Here is a 15,116-nt window from a genome sequence, read left to right on the forward strand (position 1 = left end):
CCCTACTCATAGCGAGGTCTGCTGGCAGAAGTAAAAGTTGGAGAGGGATCTGGAAATCTGCAAATGCTTCCAATTTTTAAAATTAATTCCCATTGAAGTCATTATGAAAATCGTAATCTTATTTCAGAGTTCCATGAGATCTGTCTTTCAACAGTATAGCCTTTGCAGATATGTATCATACACATACTTACAAGCTGATATAAAATCACAAATCTCCCCTAACCTGCTCTCCTCCTCTTTGAGGCAGTTGAAATGAATTGAGTTGTTCTGCTCTATTTTTGTACATATCATCTATAGCATAATTTGCAGCATTATGTTACAGTTTAATATTCACTTGAAATAAAAAACACTACTCCAATCATCTATTGATTGACTAGTACTGCAATACTATAGATCTCTGGCACAATGTAAATTACAGTTTTATATGTGATGCCACATTGCAAAGTATTAGCATTCGGATTAAAAACAAATGGACTCTGCCAAGAAAAGCTAGATTTAGGGCCAAAGCAATTGCATTTTGAAATACATTTATGCTTACTTTTTAAAGCATTTCAATTTGGGGAAAATGAAATTGAGGGTAAGCTTTTTGCCTAGTATGGTATACATCAGGGGCTTACCCAAGGGGATAGAAAACAAGCCATGAAGTTAATTTAGCTTCAGAAGTAGACAAAAACCTCTTGGCTCATACAGACAGTGCTCAAGGTTGAGAACAGCTGCAGATCTCTTAAAATCATGCTTTTTCTGCAAAATCAGTTTTTGTATGTCTGTATGCACCATCTATTTATAAACATTTCTATGGCTATGTAGAATCCTCTTTATAAATGGGCTATTTTAGAAACTATTTGATCTGCTTAGAATTTATTCAGGTTTTTTTTCAAGGTCAGAGTTAAATTTAAAGAGAAAAATGCCTCTTGTAAGATTTTTCTCACACAATATTTGAAAAGGTGATTTTTTTTTTTTTTGGTAGAAAAGCCTGTGTCTTCTGGTTTGAATAACTGTTTATACATAAGTCACTGTATTGAAAGTACTTTTTGTTAAATAGTTTGAATTTTGATCTGAAACAAAAGCCCTCATTGCTTATTTCTTTTTTCTTATTTTTCTTTTTTTTTGAAGAAAAGCATCAGCCTTGACTAAAGCAGTTCCTTCAGGATGCATTTTGTGTGAACCCTACCCAGCAAAACCTACTTCTGTTTTACAGGATTATAACACTATTTTTAATAGCAGAAAAATAATATAGAGACCAAAAAGTTGCAAACTCCCTTGTCTACTTTTTCTTCTACTAAAAGAGACTAAAACTGATGTTCATTTTGTAGAAAATAATTTTTGCATAATGGTTCTTCCTGATTAGCAATCTGAAACTGCTTTAAAATCACACTATTATTATTTGAAAATGATATCATGTGTTGATTTTCCAGGAAGATATAATTTAACAACTGATGTTTGTTTATGTGTGCTGTACTATTTGAATTATTAGAATTTGAATTTTTGTGGTCCTTAAGAAAATGTCATCTGGTATATACACAATGTCATGCAGGTGCTCAGGTTGTTTTTGCTGTTGAGTAACTTCTCTTAACTTCTCTTTAGCAGATAGTTAATAACCAACTTTTGATAAATTTTTTGAGAAATCAAATAGATAGGAATTTATTGGTGAACACTTTCACAAAATGTGTTTTGCTCTAAATGCCAAATGTTTGTTATAGACGCCGTATTTTTCCACCCCAGGGCTTTCCATTGTCAAGGCTTAAGTCTCTGAGCATTTCTCAGACTTGTGTCACATTCAAAAGCCACATTCTTTGAGAGCCTGAGTTACCAATTTTGTCCAAATATTACAATGTGTATTTTAATTAAATGGTGTTTCAAATGACAGAACTTGAGTCAAGCACATTAACTTTGTCCAGTTGTGCAGAAATCCCTCTGTATTGTATTATTATAAGGAAAAGCTGGCTTGCAGTGTTAGTATCAGCTATGACCTGCCAGTCTGTGAACATGCATCTGTTCCTGCTTTTTTTTTTTTTTTATTCCTGCATTATTTATCAAGTCTACCATTCACTGATATTGGGTTTTGACACTCCTCCCTGTGAACACCGTGAAGATAAAGGAGTATATGGGTCAAAAAAATGGAGTCCCAGCAGGTCCATGATCTGGTATAGTTAACCAGGGTCACCGGCAGGTTATTGGAGAGACATGTTCAATCCAACACAAAGGGCACAGTTACATTGACATTTCCCTGGGATCATTAGGGAGGTTTTATGACCTACTGATAATTAATTCAACATTGTATTGAAAAATAATATATATGTTTTCTTAAGCTGAGTGATCTTATGATGATCCACAATGTTTTGAGGTCAGAGAAGCAGATAACAACAAAAGCAGTAAAAATACATATAGAGCTTCCTTTTAGAAAGTCATAGTTTTACTTCAGAATTCCCATTTTGCAGTAGATACTGTGTGGCAGATAATTTTGAAATGCTGCAGGAAGGGATAGGTTTTGAAAGTATCCTAATAATGCTGAAGCAATGAGTGTGGAAAAGATATTTTCCAAATTGCCCATTTTTTTTTTTTTTAATCCACAAAGAGCATCACTGTTAGAATGGAAAATGAGTATTTACTTTGGAAAATTGCTTGCTTTTTGAATAAGTCATTGCTCAAGCTAGACTGGAATAACACACATCATAAATTAATGCTGTTAAAATGAATACTTGATATGAACCCTGGGAAATATTCTTTGCCATCAGGGTTTAAAAAAAGTAGGGGCTGTGCAGAAGCCAAACCAATTTGCATTGCTTGAAATCACGTAGGTTTCCCACCACTGATGAATTAGCAAATGCTTTGGATCAACTCCATCTTGTAGTATTGTTAGTGTTTACCTAAAAAGCAATAGTGCAAGAAGGTACAGTATGTGATTTGGAAGTAAATCAATACTGAAGTTCAATAAGGAATTGTAAGTTAGAAGAGCAAAAAGAAATGCAATTCTGTTGACCCGAGCAGCTGATATCCATCTGATCACAGTGCATAGGCCAAAAAGAGCTGTCTGACACATTGCTTCTGCACACCTGTGAATAGGCATTTATTTTTTTGTGTAAAACTTCTGAAACCTCATAGGCCAAACTGTCAAAGCCTGGATCTCCTCTCCTGTTCTGGTTCTGTTTTTGCAAATGTTAACCTTTTTCTTCTCCTGGTTCCGTTATACTTGTTTCTTGAACTGTGCTAATGCTGCTGCTCCCAGAAATGGATGACTTCTCTGTTCCTGAAATATTGTGATCTAAACATTTGTGTTTGTGATACACTCATCAGGTGGCTACCTTCTGTCTTTTCTGCATGAATTAGTTTTATTGTTCTACTCAGAAAAGAGATGGTTTTAAGGGTAACCAATGTAAATCATGCATATGTTGGGTTAGGATGGCCAAACACCGTTCCTGATGCTATGCTGGAATACTTCATAGTCAGCATTAAAAAAACCCATCTGGTGGCAGTAAGTTTAGTTGGTAAAGATGGAGACAAACTCTGCACGCATCTTCCACATGGAATCTCTCTGCATCTGTGGTGTCTGTGACCATGAACCTTGGACAGGGGCCATCCTCTGCCACTCAGTTCCCTGACCTCAGACTTGGTTTAAACTCTGGCTGGCACTGTAAAGCTGCACGTAGAGCCATGCTTCTCTATAGCCAAGAAGAGTAATGTTTGAGACATAAGTATCTGGGCATTACTCTACTGAGGCTTAGTCCAGCATTGTGACTAATTGGGGTCATCTGTGAAGCACTTGTTAAGCTGGTCTTAATATCTGAAACATTAAGGTTTAAATCACTTGAAGTAATTCTTTGTCCACATTAAGAAAATTTCCTAGTTTCAACCAGTGTGTATCTCAAGAATTTATCTTCAAGGAATCTAATTCCTCTGTGAATCTTGTTAAATTTATGGCCTTAGCAAAATGCCATGACAAGGAGTTCCAAAATCTAATTATGTGTTGTGTGAGAAAAATTATTTTCCTTTAATCAGTTCCTAATTTGCCCCATTTCAATTTAATAGCTACCTCATTTTATTGTGTTATGGAAGAGGAGAAGAAAAGCTCCCAGTTGACCTTCTTTATAGCTTTCATTACTTCTTAATACACTTTTTGTCATGCCTGTTCCTATTTGTCTTCTTTTCAAGAAAATAAACAAAATATGAGTTTAAAAAGCAATTTATCCTTATCTAAGAGCTATTCTTTGCTTTCATCATATTTATCTGCTTCTGTGAACCTCATTTCTTCAATATCCCCTTTGAGATGCAGAAAATTTATTTTTATTTTTATTCGCATTATTTCATTATTTTCCTTATATATTAAAGTGCATATTTTTCTTCTTTTCTTTTGGTGAGTGCTCATTCCTGCTATAGGCCGCCCTTCAGGTCTCTCCACAACATAGGTTAGGTGCCTTTTCTGTAATATATCAGCTTAGAACCTGCTAAGATGAATGACTAATTTCCATTATCTCCACAATGTATATTCGTTTTCATTTATCAATATTGAATTTTTTCTGCATTGGCTTTGACCTAGATTATTAAGCTGTTTGATAAATCCTTATTGTTATCTCAGGACTAAAGAAGCCTTAATAACTTTAATTCTCTGTAAATTTAAGTACCTTATTTAATTTGAATTTATTAAGCATACCAAGCATGAGATTTTGTCATCTTTGGACATCATCACTGCTTTGTCAGAATAAAAAATCCGAACAAATTTGAAGATTTTAGAATAGAATTATAAGAAAAATCTCAATTCTTTCATATCTCTTCTACCAAAGCACAATCTCCTGTGGTATTTGGACACATGCATTTGGGGACTAAATGAATGGCCGTTTTCTGGCATTATACTTATGAGATCCTAAGATGGACTTTCCAGTCTGGTTTGGTGAATTTAGAGTGGTCTTGTCAGCAGTCATCCACTGCTATGATTTTCAATGAAGTGATCTTAGTGTGGGTTTCACCTCTGAACTGTAAGTAACATAAATGAGTCATGATAACAGAGATTTATTCCATGTTCTCTCGTATCATTTTTTTTTTCCAGACTGACTGACAAATATTATTCAGAAACCCTAGAGAGCAGATCTGGACATTTTTTTGTTGAGCTTTGAGTGGGTGCTGATTAAGGGCTCTGCCTGAGCCCTACATTCTTTGCAGTTGCTTTTGAAATGCCAGGAAAAGGATGCCAGGGTGTCTTTGTCATTGTGATGGTAGAAATTTGCTGTAGCTCAGCAAGAAAGTACTAAACTGCATCCAAGGAGTCCGAGAGAGCCTTTTCCTTGCTCATATTTCATGTGACACATAGACTACTGTCCTGACTTCTTATATTTCCCAACTCTAATGCTGCGCTATTTGTCTGATGTACATTTTAGTCAGGATTCAGCATAATTCTTATGAATTGATTTAACAATTTTTTCCTCTGTTTATTGGACTTTAAGGGGTCTAAATCTGTCTGTCATTGAGCTATACTGTTTCTTATCATTTAGTGCTGCTTTGTCTTCACCTTCCTCATCTCTCCAGTGTGACTGGTGCATTTTTGGCACTAAATCTGGCCCTGCTGCTCCCTCGACAGCCTCATTAACTTTATCCTGAGGTGTGGAATTTTGTCAGTAGCCTTTTCTGAACCCAATCTTGTCAGTGGATCAATTGCAATTGTGCTCTGAAATGGTCCTTGTTGCAATTATTAAAGCTAGTGTATTTATCCATTTGGTTTTCGAGACTTGGGTGCAAGTGGTACTTGTTCCTCCTGCTTTACAACTCCCTGACATGAGCAGTTATTTTTAGGTGTGCAACTTTGATTGTGAACATCTGATGTACAAGAATTGCTTACAGAGCAGTCATCTGTCATTGCAGAGTGTGTACCCACAATGTTTCTGTGTTCCCACAAATTCCTCATTTCATTCCTCACTGACATTCCACCTCCTTAGCTTCAAGGGCATTTTGGAAGCTCAGTGGGGATGGGATCTAGAAGGCAGCTTGCTGCTGACAACTTTGGCAGAAGCATTTTTTGTAACATACGTAATTTGGATACCAGGCTGAATTTTCGACAGTAATTAACAGGTTGAGTAACCTCAGCAGTTGTTTATAAAATACCTGCAGAAGTTGTTCTCTACAGGGTAGGTGTTTCAGTCTCGAGCAATTTATACTCTGGCAGGTGCTCTGTAAGCTGTGTTTTACCCAGAACCAAATTCACATTAAGTTAAACTTTAATTTGATTTGACCATGTTACCCATTCAAAAATAATAATAATAATTAAAAAATACAAAAGAATGCTTTGTGTCGAGCTTGGAATAAAATGGGAAATCAAGGAAATAAGTTTTTCTTTTCACATATGCACTTTTCTGGGAGAAAGCATTGGTAAAAGTATTTTGGATGCTTTTTTTTGTTGTTGTTTCTTTTTTTTTTCTTTTTTTTTTTAGTTTGGAATGCTTTTATATCTCAGCCAAAAATGAACCTATTGCAAGCAACATGTAAATAATGTTTTGAATACTTACATTTCAGCCATTGCGCTTTAAAAGTTGTCAGTATTTGGTATGTTTCTATGGGCATTATGTGACCATTTGTGTATGCATCACGTACAATCGCTACTACAATACATTTTTTTTTTTAGTTTTGTTTTTTTTTCAGAAACTCTTAAAGTAGATATGGGAGAATTAGTGGCAAAATAAAAAAACAAAATAACCATTAGTGTTTTCAGGCCAGAGACTTATATACATTCCTAGTCAGTTTGTAAACTCTTCTATCTTTAGATTAAATGTTTGGTGATCAGAGTCACCTCCTAACAAAGAGACCCAGAACTGACAAAATATATGTGATAGGCCTCAGCCTCTAAGATACCCTGTTCAAACATGGTAAATAGGTGTGAGGACCATAAGATCTGGCTCCTGTCTTGGGCTTGAAGGGGAACTCTATGCACTTTGGAGTAATTTAATGCAACTTAGTTGTAATTTCCTCCTCTGCCTCATGTAACTGTTTGAAAGACTGTGAGCAGCAGGAGTGTCTTGCTGAAATAAAAAAAGCAGAAACAAAACATAACAATGACTGCATGTATTCCTGTTGGCACCTATCTCTGACCTCTGTGGATAGTTTGCTTCAAATTAGAAGCTACAAGAGATAAGCCAGCTGGTCAATACCGACAAGAGAGAAGGCAGCTAGGTACAACTGTATTTTGAAATGATAATAGCAACCTTTAATAAATTTCAGCTAAAAAATGGTATAATTTAGATACAGGGCTGCCACAGAGGTAACACCTGACCAAATCAGGCTCTGTGATGTGTTTCAAAGCATTTCCATCAAGACATCTATGTTCAAGTAGATATCACTATTGATTATCATTTATTCTACTGTGAGTACTAAAGAAAATAGCAAAATGCTCCAATACATACCAAAAAGGATCAAAGATTTTTCTCTTTCAGGTTTTTGTGAATAGGAATAAAATGAGCTTCAATGTATTTGTGTGGGAACATGCATAAAAGAAAGGAAACGGATCAGGATGGATTCTATTGTCAGGGGAAAAAAGCTTGGGAGGTGAAGCTTGATGATGTCTTTTAAGATATCTCAAGGTGTAATAAAAGGGGTTTGAATAAAGTCAGAGGTGTTAAAACAAACAGTTTTTGTATGCCTATGCTTAGCAGCACAAAAGCAGTAAAGAGAGTATGCTGTGAGTCTTTAAATCCAATGGCATTACTGGAGAAAACACTACACTAGATTAAAAACCCAAAGTTTACATTTTCGATTTGATTTATTGTGTTGCAATATCTTACAATGATGCTCTATTGACAAAGCAGTGTCCTTTTTGTAAAGATAAGCAATTATCACTGTGTTAAATATTTGTGCTGCCTGAGCTTGCTGAAGTTTTACTGATATAAAATAGAAGTACGCAGACTTAAGGAGCAGTTTTCTGTTTCTTATTTTTGGGAATAAAGGAGAGCATTGGTGTGTCCTTCCTTAGCTCTGTGGGGTACACCCATTGGAAGTATTAAAAACTCCCATTAAGTATGGAAACAGATTATGATCACCTCCTTGCCCATGGCTGCTAATGAGGTTAAAAATAAATAAATAAATAAATAAAAGGCTCTGGTTAAGAGAGTGTATAGCAATGGGAGTATCAATGTAGTTCTGTGTAGTTTTGTTGGCGTGTAACGGGCTGACAGGAATGAAGGTGGTCTCAGTCTTCTGCTGAGATTTATACTTTCTCAGGACTTGTGTAACTCCTACTGTTTCCCCAGTCCTGTATTATTTTATATTCCACTACTACTTTTATGGGCTTCATGGAGCATATGTGCCATAGGGGACTAAAGAATGTGGTTTCATACTGAAGTACAACATGACATTAATTGATGTGATCTGTTTTCTCCTGTGATTCAAGCCCAGTTAAAGATGATGTGCAATATTGCCAAGTCTGAATTGACTGGAATCACTCATGAATATTTATCATGCCAGTGATTCAGCTTCCTGCGTTATATTCCATGTAATGTCGCAGCTGACCAGACTAGCTATGGCTGTGGTGGTGTTGGGAGGACAAAAATATACTAAGACCAAATTCTAGCCAAGAGGAGATTTCAGACCAAATTTTAAAAATGTCAAATGTTTTCTCACTTCTTGGGAAATCTGCAAAAAGCAAGTATTTCTAGCCACATAGGAACTGTGGTGGTATGTAGTGGCACTGATGAAGTGACATATTTAACGGAAATCAAGAGAAGTGCTCGCTCATTTGATGCTGAATAATTCACTTGCAAAACTCACTGATATAAGATATTGCGCAGGTCAAAAGTATACATGGAGTCACAAAGATGCAACACAAATTTATAGATTTAAGTCCAGTTGTTATTAAAGCTAATGCTCCACTTGGAAACACCAGCTCAGAAAGACACTGTCACTGAGTACATGCGTGTCCTGGAGGGGCCCCTTAGTACAGCTCCTGGTTCCTGCTCATCTGTTATTCTCTCTTGATCTGCCACAAGCAAGAATTTTGGTCTGATTCAGTGTAGCATTTCTCATCTTCCTACAGTATGGTCTACTGTAAACAATGTCCCAGCTTGCAGATATGAAGATACTGACGTTGGGTTTCATGTAGCCCTTTTCCTTACATGAAGTTCTGCAATCCTCCTGCAGCCACTGAATTGCTGTACTTGCAGGTCCTTTCCTATTGCTGCAGTGTGTTATCCATGTACCTATTGTGAAGGTGCAATGTGTACATTATCTCCCTTAAACATAGGTGCAGGAGCTTATAAAGTGCCACTGTGATGTTCCTGACTGGGAAACTTGCCCTCCAATACACATATTTGGTACTCATACATTATCTTTTGGCTTCCTCTCCACATGCCCATCTGTTCTGATGGCATTGTGCCTGCTCACAAGATGGTGTGCCAGCTTCACTAGACAATGATGCCAATCAAATAAGAGTCGTTGCAAGTGCTTTCTGTTCTGAAAGTAGCCTCTCTCAAGTGAAAGCAGTGCTGTAATGGTGCCACTTGTCTCCTTTTTCCTGTTTACACCTGCTGACACTTACCCTGACAGATAGTGTTGGGATAGTAAGGGAGAGCATGAGGTGCAACATAGGGTGGCTGGGTTGTCAGAAAATACAGACGCAATCACAAGATCAACTGGTTTTAGCCATAGGGAGTGCTGACTGTGTTGGTCAGGATGCAGATCCAAAAGAAGGCAGAAAAAGGTTTCTAACTGGAAAGAAATGTTCAAGAACAAGGGTATAACTGGCAAAAAAGTTTTGTATATACATTACATATATATTATGCAAATACATTTATACAACATTGGAACGGTAACCTTTAAAGCTGAAAGGTCCAAGTGCAGGTGAGCCTCTTTATTCCATTGCCTGCCAGTGAAAGGGTACCTGTTCAACTCAAGGGAAATTGAGACCTGTATGAGAGCAAAATGCAGCACGTAAGTCAAATGGTTTCACAGTTTGCTGTAAGATGTATAACCAGTTGAGTTTGGAAAGAACCCGTGTTATTCATTTTCATTTGTTATATAAGCAAGAACACAAGTTCAGTATTTCATATCTGAATGTTTTGTGCCACTTTCCATGTTTTCTGCTTTCTTTTGAAAGGAAACCAGCACTGTGAGCATAAGCTTAGACAGAACGCAGAGCATTTCTGTTTAGTCTGCAAAGCTCTCAAAGATGTTAGTATCCAGAAATTCATCTAAGAACAAAGAAGTAACAAAACAAGGGCTGAGGTTACAAATTTTTTGTGCATTTTTGCCCACCTAAAAATGTTTATGGGCTACAACAAAATACACTTTAAGGTAATTCTGATAACTGATCAAAACAAGACCCTCTCAAGAATGCCATCTAATTGTTTCCTTCAGAAGGTTTGCTCACATTGGTATTTTCCCCATCCATAAATGAAGTTAGTAGTATCTTATTTTTGAATTCTGAAGTCAAGAGCTAATTACTGAATTTGCATAGCATATGGTAAGAAGCCATGAAGCAGTTCCTGAGGTGCACAAACCTTGCATTATTAATCCATGGAATTACTGGGGAAAAAATTAATCTTACAGAGAAATAAAGAATGGCTCTTGGTTCTTACTTATGATGATCATCTTGCTACTTGAGAGCCCCTTAATAGCCCATTAGCAACCCATTACAGTGATCTTTCTGCTAAGGTGACCATCTCCTGTAATGACAGATGTGATTAAGAAGAATACAGCTTCATAGCTTTCAGATCGGTTAGCTTTCGATACAAGATGTAGGCATTCAAACGGCCGAAGGAGAAGAAATTTGGATTATAATTTCTCAGAACGAGATGGGGAGAAAGAGAATAAAAGCTGACTAGTGGAGAACTAGCTTTTCACTTTTGGCATATAGTGCAGTACATAGGGAACTTGTATAAGTGAAATACGACAACAGAATGATTATCATTATCAGTAAGTAAAAACTGAAAATATCAGGCTTGTACAGAGTTCCTGTAACTTTTCAGATGAACTCTATCACTAATTCTTCTCTACTGATGCAAAACAAAACAAGAGATTTCTACCAATGTAGAAAAAGTGTTTCAAATCTTACAGTCAACAGTAGGAAAGTTTGAAGATAAATGGTCATGGGAAGTGAAGTAAGCTGCCTCAAGTGCCCAGCAAATTCAGTATCAGATCTAGAAGTATAATCTGGCTTCTGAGTTCTAGTCTGGTTTCCGATCTGGGCCAAACTATTACCTCTCAGGGTCAATAGGTCAGATGATATTAATTATCTAATATTTTGAAGTATGAGGGCATGGGTAAGAAGTGAAACTGCCCACCACCTATAAAGAGATTTTAAATAAAAGTAATAGTCTGTGAGCTCTCACTTGCTCTGCAAGGAGAAATGCAAAGTTTTACCTTTGTATATGACTCTGATCTAAGGGAGAATCTGATGTGATATAAACACACAGTCTGTTCATGAGTAAGGTTATTTCACGATGTGAGAGTACTTTTTAGTCATAAAAAATGCATAAAATCTCTCTTATGTGAAAAAACTGAAAGCCAACTTTTAAATTTCTCTCTACAGAGAATAATAAAAGTCAATCATTGACCTAGAAAAGCTCAAATAAAGATTCACGTATAATTTACATCCAGCATTTTCTGAGGAAGGGAGATATGAATGACTCATTGAAGACTGTAATCTAGAATAACCCTTGACCTTCTGCTCTCTCATTCAGGCTGCTGCTACCATGGCTGTTCATTTAATGCACAAGCAGCTCCATTCTTCTAAGGCTTGAATCCATTTCTTACTGGCATTATTTGGGACATGGGATTAGCACACTGTAAACAAGATTTATCTTATCGCAACTCGTAGCAAGAGACTGCTATGTAGAACTGTAAATTGTCACAGAGCTGTCTCCTTAATCCTTTCTGCATTCATTTTTATTAGATTTCTTACTGCTTCCTTCAATCATGTTTGCTGATTATTAAAAAGTAAGAGTTTGAGAAAGTGCGGTCTTTTCAGCTGTCAGCTCTGACACTGCTGCATAGACTGAATACATATAAGTAAAAACTCTCCTAATATTTGCTTTACTGTTTTCTGGTGTGGATTCACGTGTAATTGTGCTGTTAGCTGCAAGTCTCCAAGTGAGTCTAGAAGTGATTTTGTTTCCCTTATAATACTAAAGCTTATAATGAAGGATTGCTCATTTATTAGAATGACAGAGTAGGAAAACAATGAAGCTGATACAGAAATAATTTGAATTCTTTAAATTCTTATCTTCATTTCCATTTAAACACTCCAAACTTATTGAGTTTATTAGCCCTAAAGCATCTTATGGTACTAAACACGAATAAATGGAAAGAATAAGGGAATTACGTTCAAAGTGAGAGAGGAACAAGAGTTTTGGTCAATCCATGTAGAGTAAGTAAGAGATGCAGGGCATACTGAGGTGTGAGCAGGTTTTGTAACTTCACAGGAGCTCTGGGAAATGGACCAAAAATGGAAACTGCCTGGGCACACCTGTACAGGTTTCCCACTTCTGATTCACAGCTGTCCTGCCTGCCCCAGGGCAAAGGCCGCCCCTGGAAGCACCCCTCCTGCCTGACTGTGCCTCTGTCACAGGGTGGGATTGCTCAGAGCCCCATCAATAGCTTTGTATAAACCTCATTATACTGTTATGTCAGTAGTTAGCATATCATTTAGAGTAAGCTTCCAGGAATTGTACACTGCTGCTTCAAAACAATCTAATTAATCACAGACATGAGTACAAGCGAGTAATTAAATGGAGATAAAAAGTATAATTCACACAAATGCATAATTATTGTCAGATTATTACAGTTTTTCAAAATCTCTTATGTGTTTAAGTTGTTTTTGAAAGTGGGGATGCAGCTTCTACATCACTTTGATAGTTTGGGGAATGTTATACACCAGTTCTTATTTTTTCATTTGAATCTATTGTATGCGTTCACATTTTTTAAATGCCAAAATCTGCTTCATACTCCATGAGTTTTACTATAGTTACAAGAGCACTGAAGAAGGACCTAAAAAGATCAGTCTGGAGGGTTCAGGGATATGAGGAATGTAATTACACAAAGCTCAGGAAAGCTACATCCACATAAAAAGGAAATAAATTGTGACTCTATTGGTATACTAAAAATCCCAGAGAAACAAGCAGAATTGATGTTTCAAGACACTTTGTACTTGTGCTTAATACATCTGATGTGAACCACTGCTGGAAAAAGGTCAGTGTGGAAGAGATAGGGACTAATTTCTTTACATGTGGAACATAGTGCCAAAAAAGAACAAATAGAGGAATCTGCCAATGCCAAAAGGTGAACAGTACATGGAAGAGGAGTTGGGAACATATATAGGGGAAGAGATGCTGTGAGACATGGCTGTTATATTGGGAACCAGCTGAAGCTACTCTGGGTAAGGTGTTCTTGTTTCTTATAGTTTTATTTCTGACTCTGCTGCAACCCTCCAGGATGATTTGTGTTAGCGTATTTCCCATACTTAAACGCTTTGCAAACTAGGCTGAAAGCTTTGGGTGTAGAGTACTGGAGATCAATCATATTTTAGTGTTATCCAGATCTGTCCCAAATTCCTGGTAGACATATTTTCTGTTCTCTCATGTATGCCAAGGAACAAGAAAAAACACTGGGTAGTTACTCCTAATCCTTAGCATCATTGCCGTGTACCTACTGGGGTAAAGCAAAATTGTACATTTACCTCTCTTATGTTTATATAGGTGTTATCTTGGCTTTCAGTAGAAATGTATGTGAGCACTCAGCTTGTTTGGAAATAGCCATCTTCATTTCAAATAATTTTGAAAATGAAGCCCATATTTTCTGGTCACTCCCTTTTGCAATCCACACTTGCCCTTGCAGTGGACAATATATTTGTACCTTTCTTTCTGCAATTTGGAAGGAAGTCAAAACAGCATCTATTCATTCAAGTATTTTCTATAAAGTGTATGCTCACAGTTGGTCTTTTCTTAGTTTTTCTTAAATGTAGCAACGAACACTTACAAGAAAATGTGCCAAAGAATACGAACTACGATACAGTAATACTAACTTTATTTTCCATCTTTTGCCTTTATGAAAGAGTAAAGCTTCAATAGTTTGTTTTTATTAATAACTGAAAGTGTTTTTTTGAAAAGAAGATTTTTGAACCTGCTTATTTAAATCACTGATGCTGTTGTTGTGGTGAGGGCTTTGCTTCCAAAAAGCCTTTGTTCTCACTATGAGAGAAATTGTTGATAGCATTTTAAATGTGAACTGCAAACTAACAGTTTTTCCTTAGCAACTGCTGTCTCTGCCAGTGCAAGTGCTGTGTTCTGAGATTTGAATATGCAAAAGATGGGGTCAAACTGTCTTGAGGATATAAAAAAAATATTGGATGAAGTAAAATTTTGTCTGAAATTGAATTTGGGGAAAATCAAATATCTGTTGGTTACTTCTCAGCAGATGTTTAAAGGGTTTTTCCTGGATTCCATCCTTATTGATAGTATGTCTTTTGATCTGAAGCCAAATAAGAAATCTGGATGTTAGTCTGGATTTGGAAATTTTCTTTAACTAAACATATTAGTTAAGTATGTAAATCTGCTTATCATTGCTTAAGGAACCTTGCCAGAGTAAGAAACATCTGGAGCTCAGTATCAGCTAAGTTATTAATGAACATTTTTAGTATGTTTCATCTGGAATATTGTAGGATTGTTATCTTAATTGCTTAAGTCAGCTTTATCTAAAAGACAATTAACTGTAAGTTCTGTTGTTTACATTTGGACTCCTATGAAATCCACAGAGTACAGTTTTGTAGGCCCAGCTACTTAGTTTTCCAGATTGTTCAGAAGTAGGCTAATATGTGTTGTGGTACAAGCAAATCAGATGAAATAATCATGGTTCTGAAACAGCAGTGCTTTCTTTCACAGGAGACACATTCTGAAAATTAGTTGTTTCCATTTAGGACTATGAATTACATGGTCTGGTTTATTTATTTGATTTAATCACTGTGTAATTCCTAGAAAGGATTATTTGACCTGTCCTTGATGAGAACGTTAAGTACAGATATCAGTATAGCTTTTGGCCAAAAAGCTGCTCAGCTTACCTCCTTAGGGTTAGAAAGAGTTCTCAGTCTAGTTCAGCTTTTAAACGTACAGCAAACTGTTGTATAAGTTGGAATTTTCAAAGCAGAATATATT

At 36.4% G+C, this 15,116-nt stretch overlaps 1 protein-coding gene across 3 annotated transcripts in view; it reads left to right on the forward strand.

Moving 5' to 3' along the window:
* The window catches only part of TOX3 (TOX high mobility group box family member 3), a 245,318-nt gene that overhangs the window by 127,928 nt on the left and 102,274 nt on the right, over positions 1-15,116 (forward strand). The window lies entirely within an intron of this gene.

The sequence above is a fragment of the Gallus gallus genome, chromosome 11 (assembly GCF_016699485.2).
Source record: "Gallus gallus isolate bGalGal1 chromosome 11, bGalGal1.mat.broiler.GRCg7b, whole genome shotgun sequence".
In the NCBI taxonomy this organism is placed as follows: Eukaryota; Metazoa; Chordata; class Aves; order Galliformes; family Phasianidae; genus Gallus; species Gallus gallus.